At 47.3% G+C, this 12,466-nt stretch overlaps 1 protein-coding gene across 4 annotated transcripts in view; it reads right to left on the bottom strand.

The window, feature by feature from the left end:
* The window catches only part of TESK2 (testis associated actin remodelling kinase 2), a 121,570-nt gene extending 112,147 nt beyond the window's left edge, over nucleotides 1–9,423 (bottom strand). For 2 of the 4 annotated variants that reach the window (XM_073357890.1, XM_073357892.1), the window contains exon 1: nucleotides 9,137–9,423. The gene's annotated coding sequence lies outside the window, so the exon portion shown is untranslated. Of the gene's footprint in view, nucleotides 1–5,579; nucleotides 5,991–9,136 lie in introns of all 4 variants that reach the window. The other 2 variants (XM_073357891.1, XM_073357894.2) reach the window with 2 other exon arrangements.
* Between the last annotated feature and the right edge of the window lie 3,043 nt (nucleotides 9,424–12,466).

Here is a 12,466-nt window from a genome sequence, read left to right as displayed (position 1 = left end):
TGAAATCACATGATGAACTTAGTTAGAGAAGGTCTATATAAGTCCCACACTGAAAAATTAAAACCTCAAAGGTTTTACCATCTGGATTCTCAAGTAACCCATTCCTTCATCTTGGCCAGCTAAAGCTAGTCTAATTTCCAGACAGTTACTCAGTGTAAAAAATATCCATGGAAATTGCTAGGGTAGGAATTGTATTAGTTTCATTTTCTCACTAGGTTTGTAGATGCAGCATTAGAAAGAGGAAAAATTTAAGCAGGAAGCATTCCAAACAGGCCGAGTGTCATTTTGGCCAATTATACTAATGATCACATTCTCAATTAAATCATCCAGGGTTTAACTAACTGTCTAGTAAGTCTGACGTACTTTAATTAACCATAGCAAGTAGTAAATTAAAGTGCACTGAACAGAATCCAAAACAATCCCGTTGCAAAACCAGAGCATTTTTAATATTAACGTTCAGCCTGGAAAACTGTTCAACTGTGCTCAATAGCCTATTAAAACACTGAACATGCTATAACTGTTTTCTGCTTAACTGCTGGCTTTCAAACTCCTGTCTTTGGTATTCTTATACATTTGGTGAGGGTAGAAATACCCAACCCCAAGTCAGTGTCTTTAGGTATGGAAATATCTACAATATCTGTCTTCCAGAATGCTTCCTTGCCTTGCCCAACCATCTATCAATTTGCTAAAAAAGACACTGTCTAGGTATCTTAAATTATTTTTTTAAAATTATGTATCAGTTCAAAGTCTTTTGGAAGCCTGAATTGAATTTTTTTTAAATTACTACAACATTTGCCTCCACTGCATGAATTCACCAATTTATTACTGTAGGGTTGCTTACAAAAGATTGTAGAATTTGTTTGTATTTATTTCACTTGAGGTCTGAGTTTACAGACATAAGCTTTTGTTTCAAAAATATCGACAGAAAAGCCCATTATGTCACATCGAGTTACCTCCCAGGGCACTTGCAAGGCAGCTCAAAAGACTAAATAACCCAGTGCTTTGCATTTTATTTCTTTTCAAAGAGATAAAATAGGTCAAGTTTCAGGCCTCCCACCTTGACAGTGTCCCTTTAATGCCTCAAGACACAAAACAAAGTCTCTCCCAAATAAACGAGTTCAGGCCTGTCTCCACTACAAGATTCAGGCAAGTTTAAGCATGTGCACATTTACACACGTCAATCTTAAAAAGACACAATTTCTACTAGAAAATTGACTGCTCTCTCTAACTACACAGCAGCAACCATTAACTACATGTCTATATATTACACACATACAGGACTTGTCGCTCGGCATCTAGCCTGGAAAGGAGAAGATCTGGTAGGTGCCTGTTATTAATTTTAAAATGTTTTCCAAAGAATGAGATGCCCAAGCTTTGACACAAGACATCTGCCAAATGTTAATCATTCAAGCTCCCAATTCTAAAACCGTGTTCCTGATCCAACTTCAATCCACAGTGCTATCAGAACGTACAAGAAGCAGGTAGCCAAGGGTCACTTAGCAATGTTATCTATAAGGGAAAAAAGCAATCTCTGTACAGGGGGTCAAAATTCACACATCAACTAAGTCAAAAGAAGTGCATTTTGAGGATCTTGGTTCCCTAAATCTATGAGAAGCGGAAGGAGGTAAAGCATAAGAGACCAAAAGAGCTCAGAACCTGGAACTCCAGAATTCTGTTCCCAATGACTCCCTGTGTGACAGTCATTCTCTATGTCTGATTTTCCCAGTATGTAAAATGAAAATAATATTGGCCATCTCACCAGGGGCAGGGAGAAATCAGGCAAAGTTCGTACAGCACTAAGGCCTTACCCAACTCCCACTGAAGTCAATGGGAATCTGTAATGGGAAATAGACTGGGCTCTGTGGAACTTTTCTACACTAGGAAGTTACACTGGGCTGGCTGACATGACTTAAAATACATAATGTAGACAGGTTTCAGAGTAACAGCCGTGTTAGTCTGTATTCGCTGATCACTTTAGATAAGCTTATCTTATCTGTAATAGCTTATCTAAAGTGATCAGCAGGAGAGTGAATTTGGGGGGGGGGGGAGGGTGAGAAAACCTGGATTTGTGCTGGAAATGGCCCACCTGATGATCACTTTAGATAAGCTATTACCAGCAGGACAGTGGGGTGGGAGGAGGTATTGTTTCATATTCTCTGTGTATATATAAAGTCTGCTGCAGTTTCCACGGTATGCATCCGATGAAGTGAGCTGTAGCTCACGAAAGCTCATGCTCAAATAAATTGGTTAGTCTCTAAGGTGCCACAAGTCCTCCTTTTCATAATGTAGACAAGAGCTGTCACATTTAACCCAAGAGCACTTGTCTACACTGAATGTTATACATCATGTTAGTTAATGCGTTCTAATACAATATAAATTTCCTAGATCAGACAGCCCAAGGATATTTCCTCTCTCATCACCTCAGCTGCCTCCATAGATGACATGGGGATGCATGTTATTCCCATCCACTTCTTGTTTTGCAGCAGAGTCCTTAGCTATGGGAACACAGACACAACTACCTTTGCAAAGATTTAGCAGTGACTTCTTCCCTATGCATCACCACACGCAGCCCAAACATTGGTCCACAATATTAGTGGTCCACATCTCTTAGTAAAGCATAATTAATTGCATGTCAAACCTGGAAATATGGTAGACTTAACATCAAGAACTGAGAATGTTGCTCCAGTGTCACTGAATTTCCATAGGCTGCCCCTGACTGTACAGCTACAGAAGCTTGTATACTGTAGTGGATTCAACATGAAACTAGAAGCTGGGAGTTCAAGCGTGCTAATGCTGAAATGGCACATCCAGTCAGTGGCCATGCAAGGAAGTAACTTAACTGCTGTCTCTTTTCCCCCACCCGCAACTCAGTAAAATGATGATAATATCTACCTTACTCCTTCACACGGGGCTGTGAGAATTAGTTCTATTTTCAAAACACTGTAAAACCACTAAAGTGCAAATATACACAAGTGCCACCATTAGCTCTATAGGACATCAGACATTCGGCCCTGAGGAACTCAGGATATTGAGCTTTGAAAAAATGCTAAATCCTGGATTTTTAATTTTACATTCATATTATATTTCTCTGATCTTCGTTGTTCCTGAAAGAGCCACTTTCTGACTCTAGCCAATGCTATTATAATGTATGCTTTCCACAAAAAGACCACAAGTTCCTCAGAAGTGACCTGCATTACCCCTGCTCCAGAGACTGTCAGTTGGCTAAACTGCGTGGTAGTTTGTGATGCCAATACACCTCCAAAAGAGGCTGAACTGAAACAAACCTCTCACCTAATTTGTGAATCCAGCCAAGTCTGAATTCAGTAAACGGGACTGACTGGTCCTTAACCCCTTACACAGAACCTGGCATTCAAGCCCAAGTACAATGGTCACAAACATTTTTAAGCATCTAACACTCATTCAGGAAATGTAAATACAACAACAACCCTGAAATACTAAATGCTTTGTCCTTAGTGTTCCTGCCAATAACTTCTAAGGTCCATTTAATTTAAAGGTAACCCCATTAAGGGACCTGGTAACCACCTGCAGTCCCCTAACCTGGTTGTAACAGTTCCACTTTGTAGCATACACAAGACCTTATGCTAAACAGACTAAAGACAGGTATATGATTTGCTTTAGCTTGGTTACAACACATGGTTGCTGTATTTAAATAATCCATTTCAGGCAAGGTACATATCCCTTTTGAGAGGCAGGAAAGGTGAGCTGTCTAGAAGGCATAATGACCCGTTTGTCCCTCCCTACACAAAGCAGCATAGATAGTGCAGAGCTCAGAGCAGTACTGAGAGGAAGTTGCTTTTGCCTCCTGGATTCTGGAGTTGCTGGGGCTTCGTTAGGCACAGCACAGGTTAGGGTAGCTCTAAATAATGCCCTGGAGGCCAAGACCCCTAATAGTCAAGGCCTAGGAATGCACTGGCCATATCCCTTCCCACCCCTTCACTAGGGGCTATCCCCCTCTGCATTTGGAGTATTCTCAGAAAATAGGAAGCAGCTTTCAGATACTTTGCAGCCCCTTCGCATCAGCCAATGCAAATGACCAATAAGGCATTAAAGAATCCAGCACAACAAAGGCAGGAACAAAAGATAAATAAATGCTGGGAAAGATAAAATGAAGAGATGTACCGGTATGTATCCCAGAGTGTAAAAAGGGCAGAAACACAAGGTCTTTTAGGTTATTCCCATTCATGAGGGATAATCATTTTAACTTTTATTTTTCAATGTACAGAACAGAAACATAAGATTAAAATCTCTCCTAACATTTCAGCCACAGAGAAAATAAGAAGCTGGCTGAAACAGATGATTTTACTTAATGTCACAATAATCATAGAATATCAGGGTTGGAAGGGACCTCAGGAGGTCATCTTGTCCAACCCCCTGCTCAAAGCAGGACCACTCCCCAACTAAATCATCCCAGCCAGGGCTTTGTCAAGCCTGACCTTAAAAACTTCTAAGGAAGGAGATTCCACCACCTCCCTAGGTAACGCATTCCAGTGTTTCACCACCCTCCTAGTGAAGAAGTTTTTCCTAATATCCAACTTAAACCTCCCCCACTGCAACTTGAGACCATTACTCCTTGTCCTGTCCTCTTCCACCACTGAGAATAGTCTAGAACCATCCTCTCTGGAACTACCTCTCAGGTAGTTGAAAGCAGCTATCAAATCCCCCCTCATTCTTCTCTTCCGCAGACTAAACAATCCCAGCTCCCTCAGCCTCTCCTCATAACTCATGTGTTCCAGTCTCCTAATCATTTTTGTTGCCCTCCGCTGGACTCTTTCCAATTTTTCCACATCCTTCTTGTAGTGTGGGGCCCAAAAGTGGACACAGTACTGCAGATGAGGCCTCACCAATGTCGAATAGAGGGGAACAATCATGTCCCTCAATCTGCTGGCAATGCCCCTACTTACACATACCAAAATGCCATTGGCCTTTTTGGTAACAAGGGCACACTGTTGACTCATATCCAGCTTCTCGTCCACTGTAACCCCTAGGTCCTTTTCTGCAGAACTGCTGCCGAGCCATTCGGTCCCTAGTCTGAGCAGTGCATTGGATTCTTCCGTCCTAAGTGCAGGACTCTGCACTTGTCCTTGTTGAACCTCATCAGATTTCTTTTGGCCCAATCCTCTAAGGTGCCACAAGTACTCCTTTTCTTTTTGTAAATTGTCTAAGGCTCTCTGTATCCTATCCCTACCCTCCAGCGTATCTACCTCTCCTCCCAGTTTAGAGTCATCTGCAAACTTGCTGATCCTCCAGATCATTAATGAAGATATTGAACAAAACTGGCCCCAGGACCAACCCTTGGGGCACTCCACTTGATACCGGCTGCGAACTAGACATGGAGCCATTGATCACTACCCGTTGAGCCCGACCATCTAGCCAGCTTTCTATCCACCTTATAGTCCATTCATCCAGCCCATACTTTAACTTGCTGGCAAGAATACTACGGAAGACCGTGTCAAAAGCTTTGCTAAAGTCAAGGAATAACACGTCCACTGCTTTCCCCTCATCCACAGAGCCAGTTATTTCATCATAGAAGGCAATTAGATTACTCAGGCATGACTTGCCCTTTGTGAATCCATGCTGACTGTTCCTGATCACTTTCTTCTCCTCTAAGTGCTTCAGAATTGATTCCTTGAGGACCTGTTCCATGATTTTTCCAGGGACTGAGGTGAGGCTGACTGGCCTGTAGTTCCCCGGATCCTCCTCCTTCCCTTTTTTAAAGATGGGCACTACATTAGCCTTTTTCCAGTTGTCCGGATCTCCCCCAATCACCATGAGTTTTCAAAGATAATGGCCAATGGCTCTGTAATCATATCCGCCAACTCCTTTAGCACTCTCGGATGCAGCGCATCCGGCCCCATTGACTTGTGCTCTTCCAGATTTTCTAAATAGTCCCGAACCACTTCTTTCTCCACAGAGAGCTGGTCACCTCCTCCCCATGCTGTGCTCCACAGTGCAGTAGTCTAGGAGCTGACCTTGTTTGTGAAGACAGAGGCAAAAAAAAAGCATTGAGCACATTAGCTTTTTCCACATCCTCTGTCACTAGGTTGCCTCCCTCATTCAGTAAGGGGCCCACACTTTCCTTGACTTTCTTCTTGTTGCTAACATACCTGAAGAAACCCTTCTTGTTACTCTTAACGTCTCTTGCTAGCTACAACTCCAAGTGTGATTTGGCCTTCCTGATTTCACTCCTAATGCAGACTTGGCTTTTATATGTCATTTATAAACTCACATAGCTGAAACACATAAAGCATGCCTTCAAAAGCACGCCTTGAAAAGCACAGGCAGTTTAGTTATTTAGCTTGTGGCTACAGAAATCACAGAAATTCTGCATATCAACTATTTACAACAACTATAACAACAATAAAGAACATTGTTTATTTAGCATGGTAGGTATGCAATAAAAAAGTCACAGGTCCCTGTGACAAGAAGCTTACAATCTAAATCAGACATAACACAGGGAGGCTAGACAACAGATGGGGATAGTGGGAGGGATACAAGTGACCAATCATGAGATATACTTATTGCTACATATGCAGTTTGGTTAGTTCCTTTTTTATAATATATTAAAATCTGGAGAGAGAATGAAGGCCAGAGCAGAGGTTAGCTTACATAATTTACATTTTCAGAGCTCTACACAAATATTACTGGTTTTCCCCCCAAAAGCGTGTCATTTTTGCATTCATTGCAAAACAGTGACCTGTAATAATCAGTTGCATAAAAAGCCACAATTATAAACATACATGTTTCAATGCAGTGGATCTTGTAATAGTAAAACCTTTTCATCATTATTATAAAGGATAATGTTTTAAGTTACAGGCACTGCATACTTTCAATGTTGGTTAATTTCATTTTTTCCATGTGCCTCCCTATATTATACACTGAAGCAAGAAATAGGGATCCTCATTTCTCCCCCATCCCATCCCTCAACCCTTCAGAGTAGAAACAGGTGATCCACTGGCACAAGAATGGCTTAGCACAATGAATTTAAAAAGACAGCATACACTTTCCATCAAGTGTTGGACAATGCCACAAAGATCGGCAGTACAAACTAAACGTGTTTTATATGCAGCTGTTTACATGAAGCCAGAACTAGTGCAGGTGGAATTATACAGCAGATGTCTGTGGCCAGGCAGTAAGGGCCAGACAGCAGTCACACACCTTCTATTGATTTAGCAGATTATACAACAATACACACATTTTCAAGCCAAAAAGGCTTAGTAGAAATGTCTATGGAACATTCACTGGTATGTCAGACCTTCCCATAAAACACTTTTCTAAAGTTATAAATTCCAGTGCATCCATGTGCAGATTATAAATTTACTGATCCGCAGATTGAGATGCTAGAAATCTGATCTCTGATTATGAAAAATGATTACTACTTCAGAGGATATGTAAAGTTCATTTTTAAAGAATAGTTCATATATTATCCTAAATAATGGTTATAAGTTTCAACCTATTACCATACATAAAATACAAATAAAAGTCTCAGAGAACTCAGGATAAGATACAAAAACAATTCCATCAAACAACAACTGCAATTGTTTCAACTGGCAAGACTCAGTATTCAGCTGAGCACTTAAAAGTTCCACACTAACTGGAATGGCATATACTAAGAATTATCATTTAAATTTAAAAAGCATCTTTTATCTGAAAACCATAAAACAAATATATAAACATACACCTGCATGGCCGAGTCTGTCATTAACACAAATTTGGAGACTAACCAATTTATTTGAGCATAAGCTTTCCTGAGCTACAGCTGTAGGGAAAGAACAACAGAAAAGAATACTAACAATGAAACTTGCACCAAGGATGGCTCCGATGAACCCTCCCCCTACCAGAATGACTGGATTTGTGTTCGTACCTTAGTTAGCTCCTTAAGGAGCTTCTACTATAATGCTATGGATTTTAATAGCACCTTTCATCAAAATATCTTGGCGCAAACAGATCCACGTGCACCTGGTTAACCAAGCCCAGTATTATGGCTTTCGGCAGCAGACTGCAAAATAACCCGTGAGGACAAGCTGCTCCCCGGGGCCCACTGATTCTCACCCACCCCCCCGAGACAAGCTGCGCTCCCCCATGACAAGCAAGCTGCTCCCGTCCAATCCGCCCCCATGACAAGCTGCTCCCCCCCAATCCGCCCCCATGACAAGCTGCGCTCCCCCCTACTCCCCCCCAATCCGCCCCCATGACAAGCAAGCTGCTCCCCCCAATCTGCCCCCATGACAAGCTGCTCCCGTCCAATCCGCCCCCATGACAAGCTGCGCTCCCCCCTGCTCCCCCCATCCGCCCCCATGACAAGCAAGTTGCTCCCCCCAATCCGCCCCCATGACAAGCTGCCCTTCCCCCTGCTCCCCCCCATCCGCCCCCATGACAAGCTGCCCTTCCCCCTGCTCCCCCCCAATCCGCCCCCATGACAAGCTGCCCTTCCCCCTGCTCCCCCCAATCCGCCCCCATGACAAGCTGCCCTTCCCCCTGCTCCCCCCAATCCGCCCCCATGACAAGCTGCCCTTCCCCCTGCTCCCCCCCAATCCGCCCCCATGACAAGCTGCCCTTCCCCCTGCTCCCCCCCAATCCGCCCCCATGACAAGCTGCCCTTCCCCCTGCTCCCCCCCAATCCGCCCCCATGACGAGCTGCGCTCCCCCCATTCCCCCCCAATCCGCCCCCATGTCAAGCAAGCTGCTCCCCCCAATCCGCCCCCATGACAAGCTGCGCTCCCCCCTGCTCCCCCCAATCCGCCCCCATGACAAGCAAGCTGCTCCCCCCAATCCGCCCCCATGACGAGCTGCGCTCCCCCCTACTCCCCCCCAATCCGCCCCCATGACGAGCTGCCCTTCCCCCTACTCCCCCCCAATCCGCCCCCATGACGAGCTGCCCTTCCCCCTGCTCCCCCCCAATCCGCCCCCATGACGAGCTGCCCTTCCCCCTGCTCCCTCCCAATCCGCCCCCATGACGAGCTGCCCTTCCCCCTGCTCCCCCCCAATCCGCCCCCAACCTCCTGCTCCCACGCCGCGTGACAAGCTGCTCCCTCCGGCTGCAAGATCACCCCCCACCCCCGCGGCTCCCCCGGCAGCAGCAGCAGCAGGGACACGAGCGGCAGCTCCCCGCCCTCACCTGCAGCCAGGCCCGGGCGGCAGCGGGGCCCGCGCGCCGGGAGGTCTCTCATCGCCGCGTCCCGCGCCGGCACCCCCGGCCCCTCAGCGCCGCGAGGGGGGGCCATGTGGGGCGAGCCCCCCCCACCAGCAGGGCCCAAGGGGAGGGGCCGCTGCGCCCCCGCCTCACGCCTCGACCCCCAGCCTCCACCCCGCCAGCGCCTCGCGTCGGCCCAGCCCCCCTCGCCTCAACGCCACTGCGGGCCCGCCCGAGCCCGAGCCAGCCAGACCCCGACTCAGGGGGCGGCCCCGATCGATGAACGCCCCGGCCACGGCGTCCAATCGGCACCGCTGGATGCTTGATGGACAGGCCCGGCTGGACCAATCAAAGAGTTCCCCCTGATGGTTGGACAAAATTATTTGATTGACAGCCCTCTCGGCCGTCCACAATGAAACGCAACAAAGCTCCGGCAGCAGCCGGACCCACTAGGAAGTAAGGGAAGGAGAAGAAAGTGGGAGGGAATGGAAGGGGCGTTGCTAGGGGCGCCTCAAACCGATTGGCCAGCAGTTGAAGGCGGGAGTAAATAAAAGACTGTCCAATGAGAGTGAGACTGACAGTGATTGACAAGTATGAGAGCCAATTAGAAATTATTTCTGAGGTGAGTGGCGTGAAGCTGTCAACAGGGCCCGTGCATCGATGGCGCGGGAGGGAGAGTGGGAGGGGTGATGGGCGAGAGCCTGGTCCGGAGCCGTGGTGCGAACAGGACCCAGCATGCACTGCGCCGCCCCGTTCTAAGGGCGGGGGGAGGCAGCCAGGCTGTGTCCGGGGGGGGGACAGGGAGAGAGAGGGCCTGACCTGCGGGGGGGGACACAGGGTCTGTGAGGGGGGCACAGGGGGAGACAGGGCCTGACCTGCGGGGGGGGACACAGGGTCTGTGAGGGGGGCACAGGGGGAGACAGGGCCTGACCTGCGGGGGGGGGGACACAGGGTCTGTGCAGGGGGGGGGCACAGGGGGAGACAGGGCCTGACCTGCGGGGGGGGGGGACACAGGGTCTGTGCAGGGGGGCACAGGGGGAGACAGGGCCTGACCTGCAGGGGGGGCACAGTGGGACACAGGGTCTGTGCGGGGGGGGCACAGGGGGACACAGGGTCTGTGCGGGGGGGGGGGGGGCACAGGGTCTGTGTGGGGGGGACACAGGGGAGAGAGGGCCTGACCTGTGGGGGGGGCACAGCGGGACACAGGGTCTGTGCGGGGGGGGAGCACAGGGGAGACAGGGCCTGAGCTGCGGTCGGGGGCACAAGGGGAGACAGGGCCTGACCTGCGGGGGGGAGGGGGACACAGGGTCTGTGCGGGGAGGGGGCACAGGGGGAGACAGGGCCTGACCTGTGGGGGGGGGCACAGCAGGACACAGGGTCTGTGCGGGGGGGGGAAGGGTGCAGAGAGAGACGGGGCCTGGCCTGCAGGGGGAGGGGGCACAGGGGAGACATGGTCTGTGCAAGGGGGGGCCCTGATGCACTCTGCCTCAAACAACAGGGAAGCCGCCTGCTTGGATTACCAGTGTAACTGGCCTTGGCCAAGCACCCAGGGGTTTTTGCAGGGCTCAGTCCTGTGACCTTCAGCGCAAAACACACAAGGCTGAGTAGCACCTGTGCTAAATGGCAGGTTTCAGAGTAGCAGCCATGTTAGTCTGTATCCACAAAAAGAAAAGGAGGACTTGTGGCACCTTAGAGACTAACCCATTTATTGGATCATAAGCTTTCGTGAGCTACATCCGATGAAGTGAGCTGTAGCTCACGAAAGCTTATGCTCAAATAAATTTGTTAGTCTCTAAGGTGCCACAAGTCCTCCTTTTCTTTTTGTGCTAAATGAGTGTTAGCAATCCGTGAGTTGTTATAATCCCAGGGGACATACACTACATTATGCGTGGTTATCACATATTTCTCCCCAGACAACACAGTCCCAAGTGGTGAAGGTTCCTACTAGTTCACATCCCTGCTGGTGCATCTTGTGGTAAATCACCCCTGGTTGAACTCTGATCATTCAGCTCCCAAAACCTCTCTCTACTAGTTCAGTTCAAGAGTTCTCTGAGCTATGAGCAGGTAGCAGGCTGTTATCCTTGTTGCAGACAGCTCCTAAAGGCACAGGCAGATGCATTTAAGCCAGAAGTATTGTGATGGCTTGCTGGTACCTGCCATCTTTATGGGCCACATCTCTACTCAGATTGAGACAGAGCTCTGCATGCCAGGACCTGTTGTCTCCATAGGGCCGTACCTCTACTTTAAATATCAGAATACCTGCAGCCTTATCCATTTTACATAAATTAGTTGGGCTTCTGCAAAATTGTCAGCATGGTTCCATTATGTGAGCAAAATTTAGATGCCCCTGTTTGAGGGTATTTACTCCTACCACGTGTGCCAAGCTACATGTATCCTGGCCCTAGTATAAAGTTATGGTGACACCTAGTGCTCAAACAAATGAACATATGTGGTGACAGAAATTACATAGAAAATAAGATAGGTTTCAGAGTAACAGCCATGTTAGTCTGTATTCGCAAAGAGAAAAGGAGGACTTGTGGCACCTTAGAGACTAACCAATTTATTTGAGCATAAGCTTTTGTGAGCTACAGCTCACTTCATCGGATGCATACTGTGGAAAGTGTAGAAGATCTTTTTATATACACACAAAGCATGAAAAAATACCTCCTCCCACCCCACTCTCCTGCTGCTAATAGCTTATCTAATGGCCCTACTTGATTATCATACACATTGTAAGGAGAGTGATCACTTTAGATAAGCTATTACCAGCAGGAGAGTGGGGTGGGAGGAGGTATTTTTTCATGCTTTGTGTGTATATAAAAAGATCTTCTACACTTTCCACAGTATGCATCCGATGAAAAGTGAGCTGTAGCTCACGAAAGCTTATGCTCAAATAAATCGGTTAGTCTCTAAGGTGCCACAAGTACTCCTTTTCTCTTATAGAAAATAAGAGGGGAGAGATGTATTAGGTCACATATCAGCCATCCTCTGAGGGGAATGTAATGATTTCAGCATTTTGGGAGTAGTCAGACACATGAAGCAAGGGAAGAAATTTTGCCTGATAGCAAATACCAACCTGGAAGTGGACATTTTGTGCACAGAGGGAAACATGCACAGAGTAATACAGAGTCTGTACTAGCTTGCACTGTAAAAATCTGTTCAGGTTGTGGGGACATGATGCTGTGAAGAGTAGCTCTCCCCCAGTCTTGCCTCCATTGCATTCACTGGACTTATAGCAGGGACAAATTTGGCCCTCTGTACCTCAGTTTCCCGATCTGTTAAATGGGAATTATGATACCTATCAACCTCACAATG

Source organism: Lepidochelys kempii, chromosome 8, assembly GCF_965140285.1.
Source record: "Lepidochelys kempii isolate rLepKem1 chromosome 8, rLepKem1.hap1, whole genome shotgun sequence".
Classification (NCBI taxonomy): Eukaryota; Metazoa; Chordata; order Testudines; family Cheloniidae; genus Lepidochelys; species Lepidochelys kempii.
This window is presented reverse-complemented; position numbering and strand designations above follow the sequence as displayed.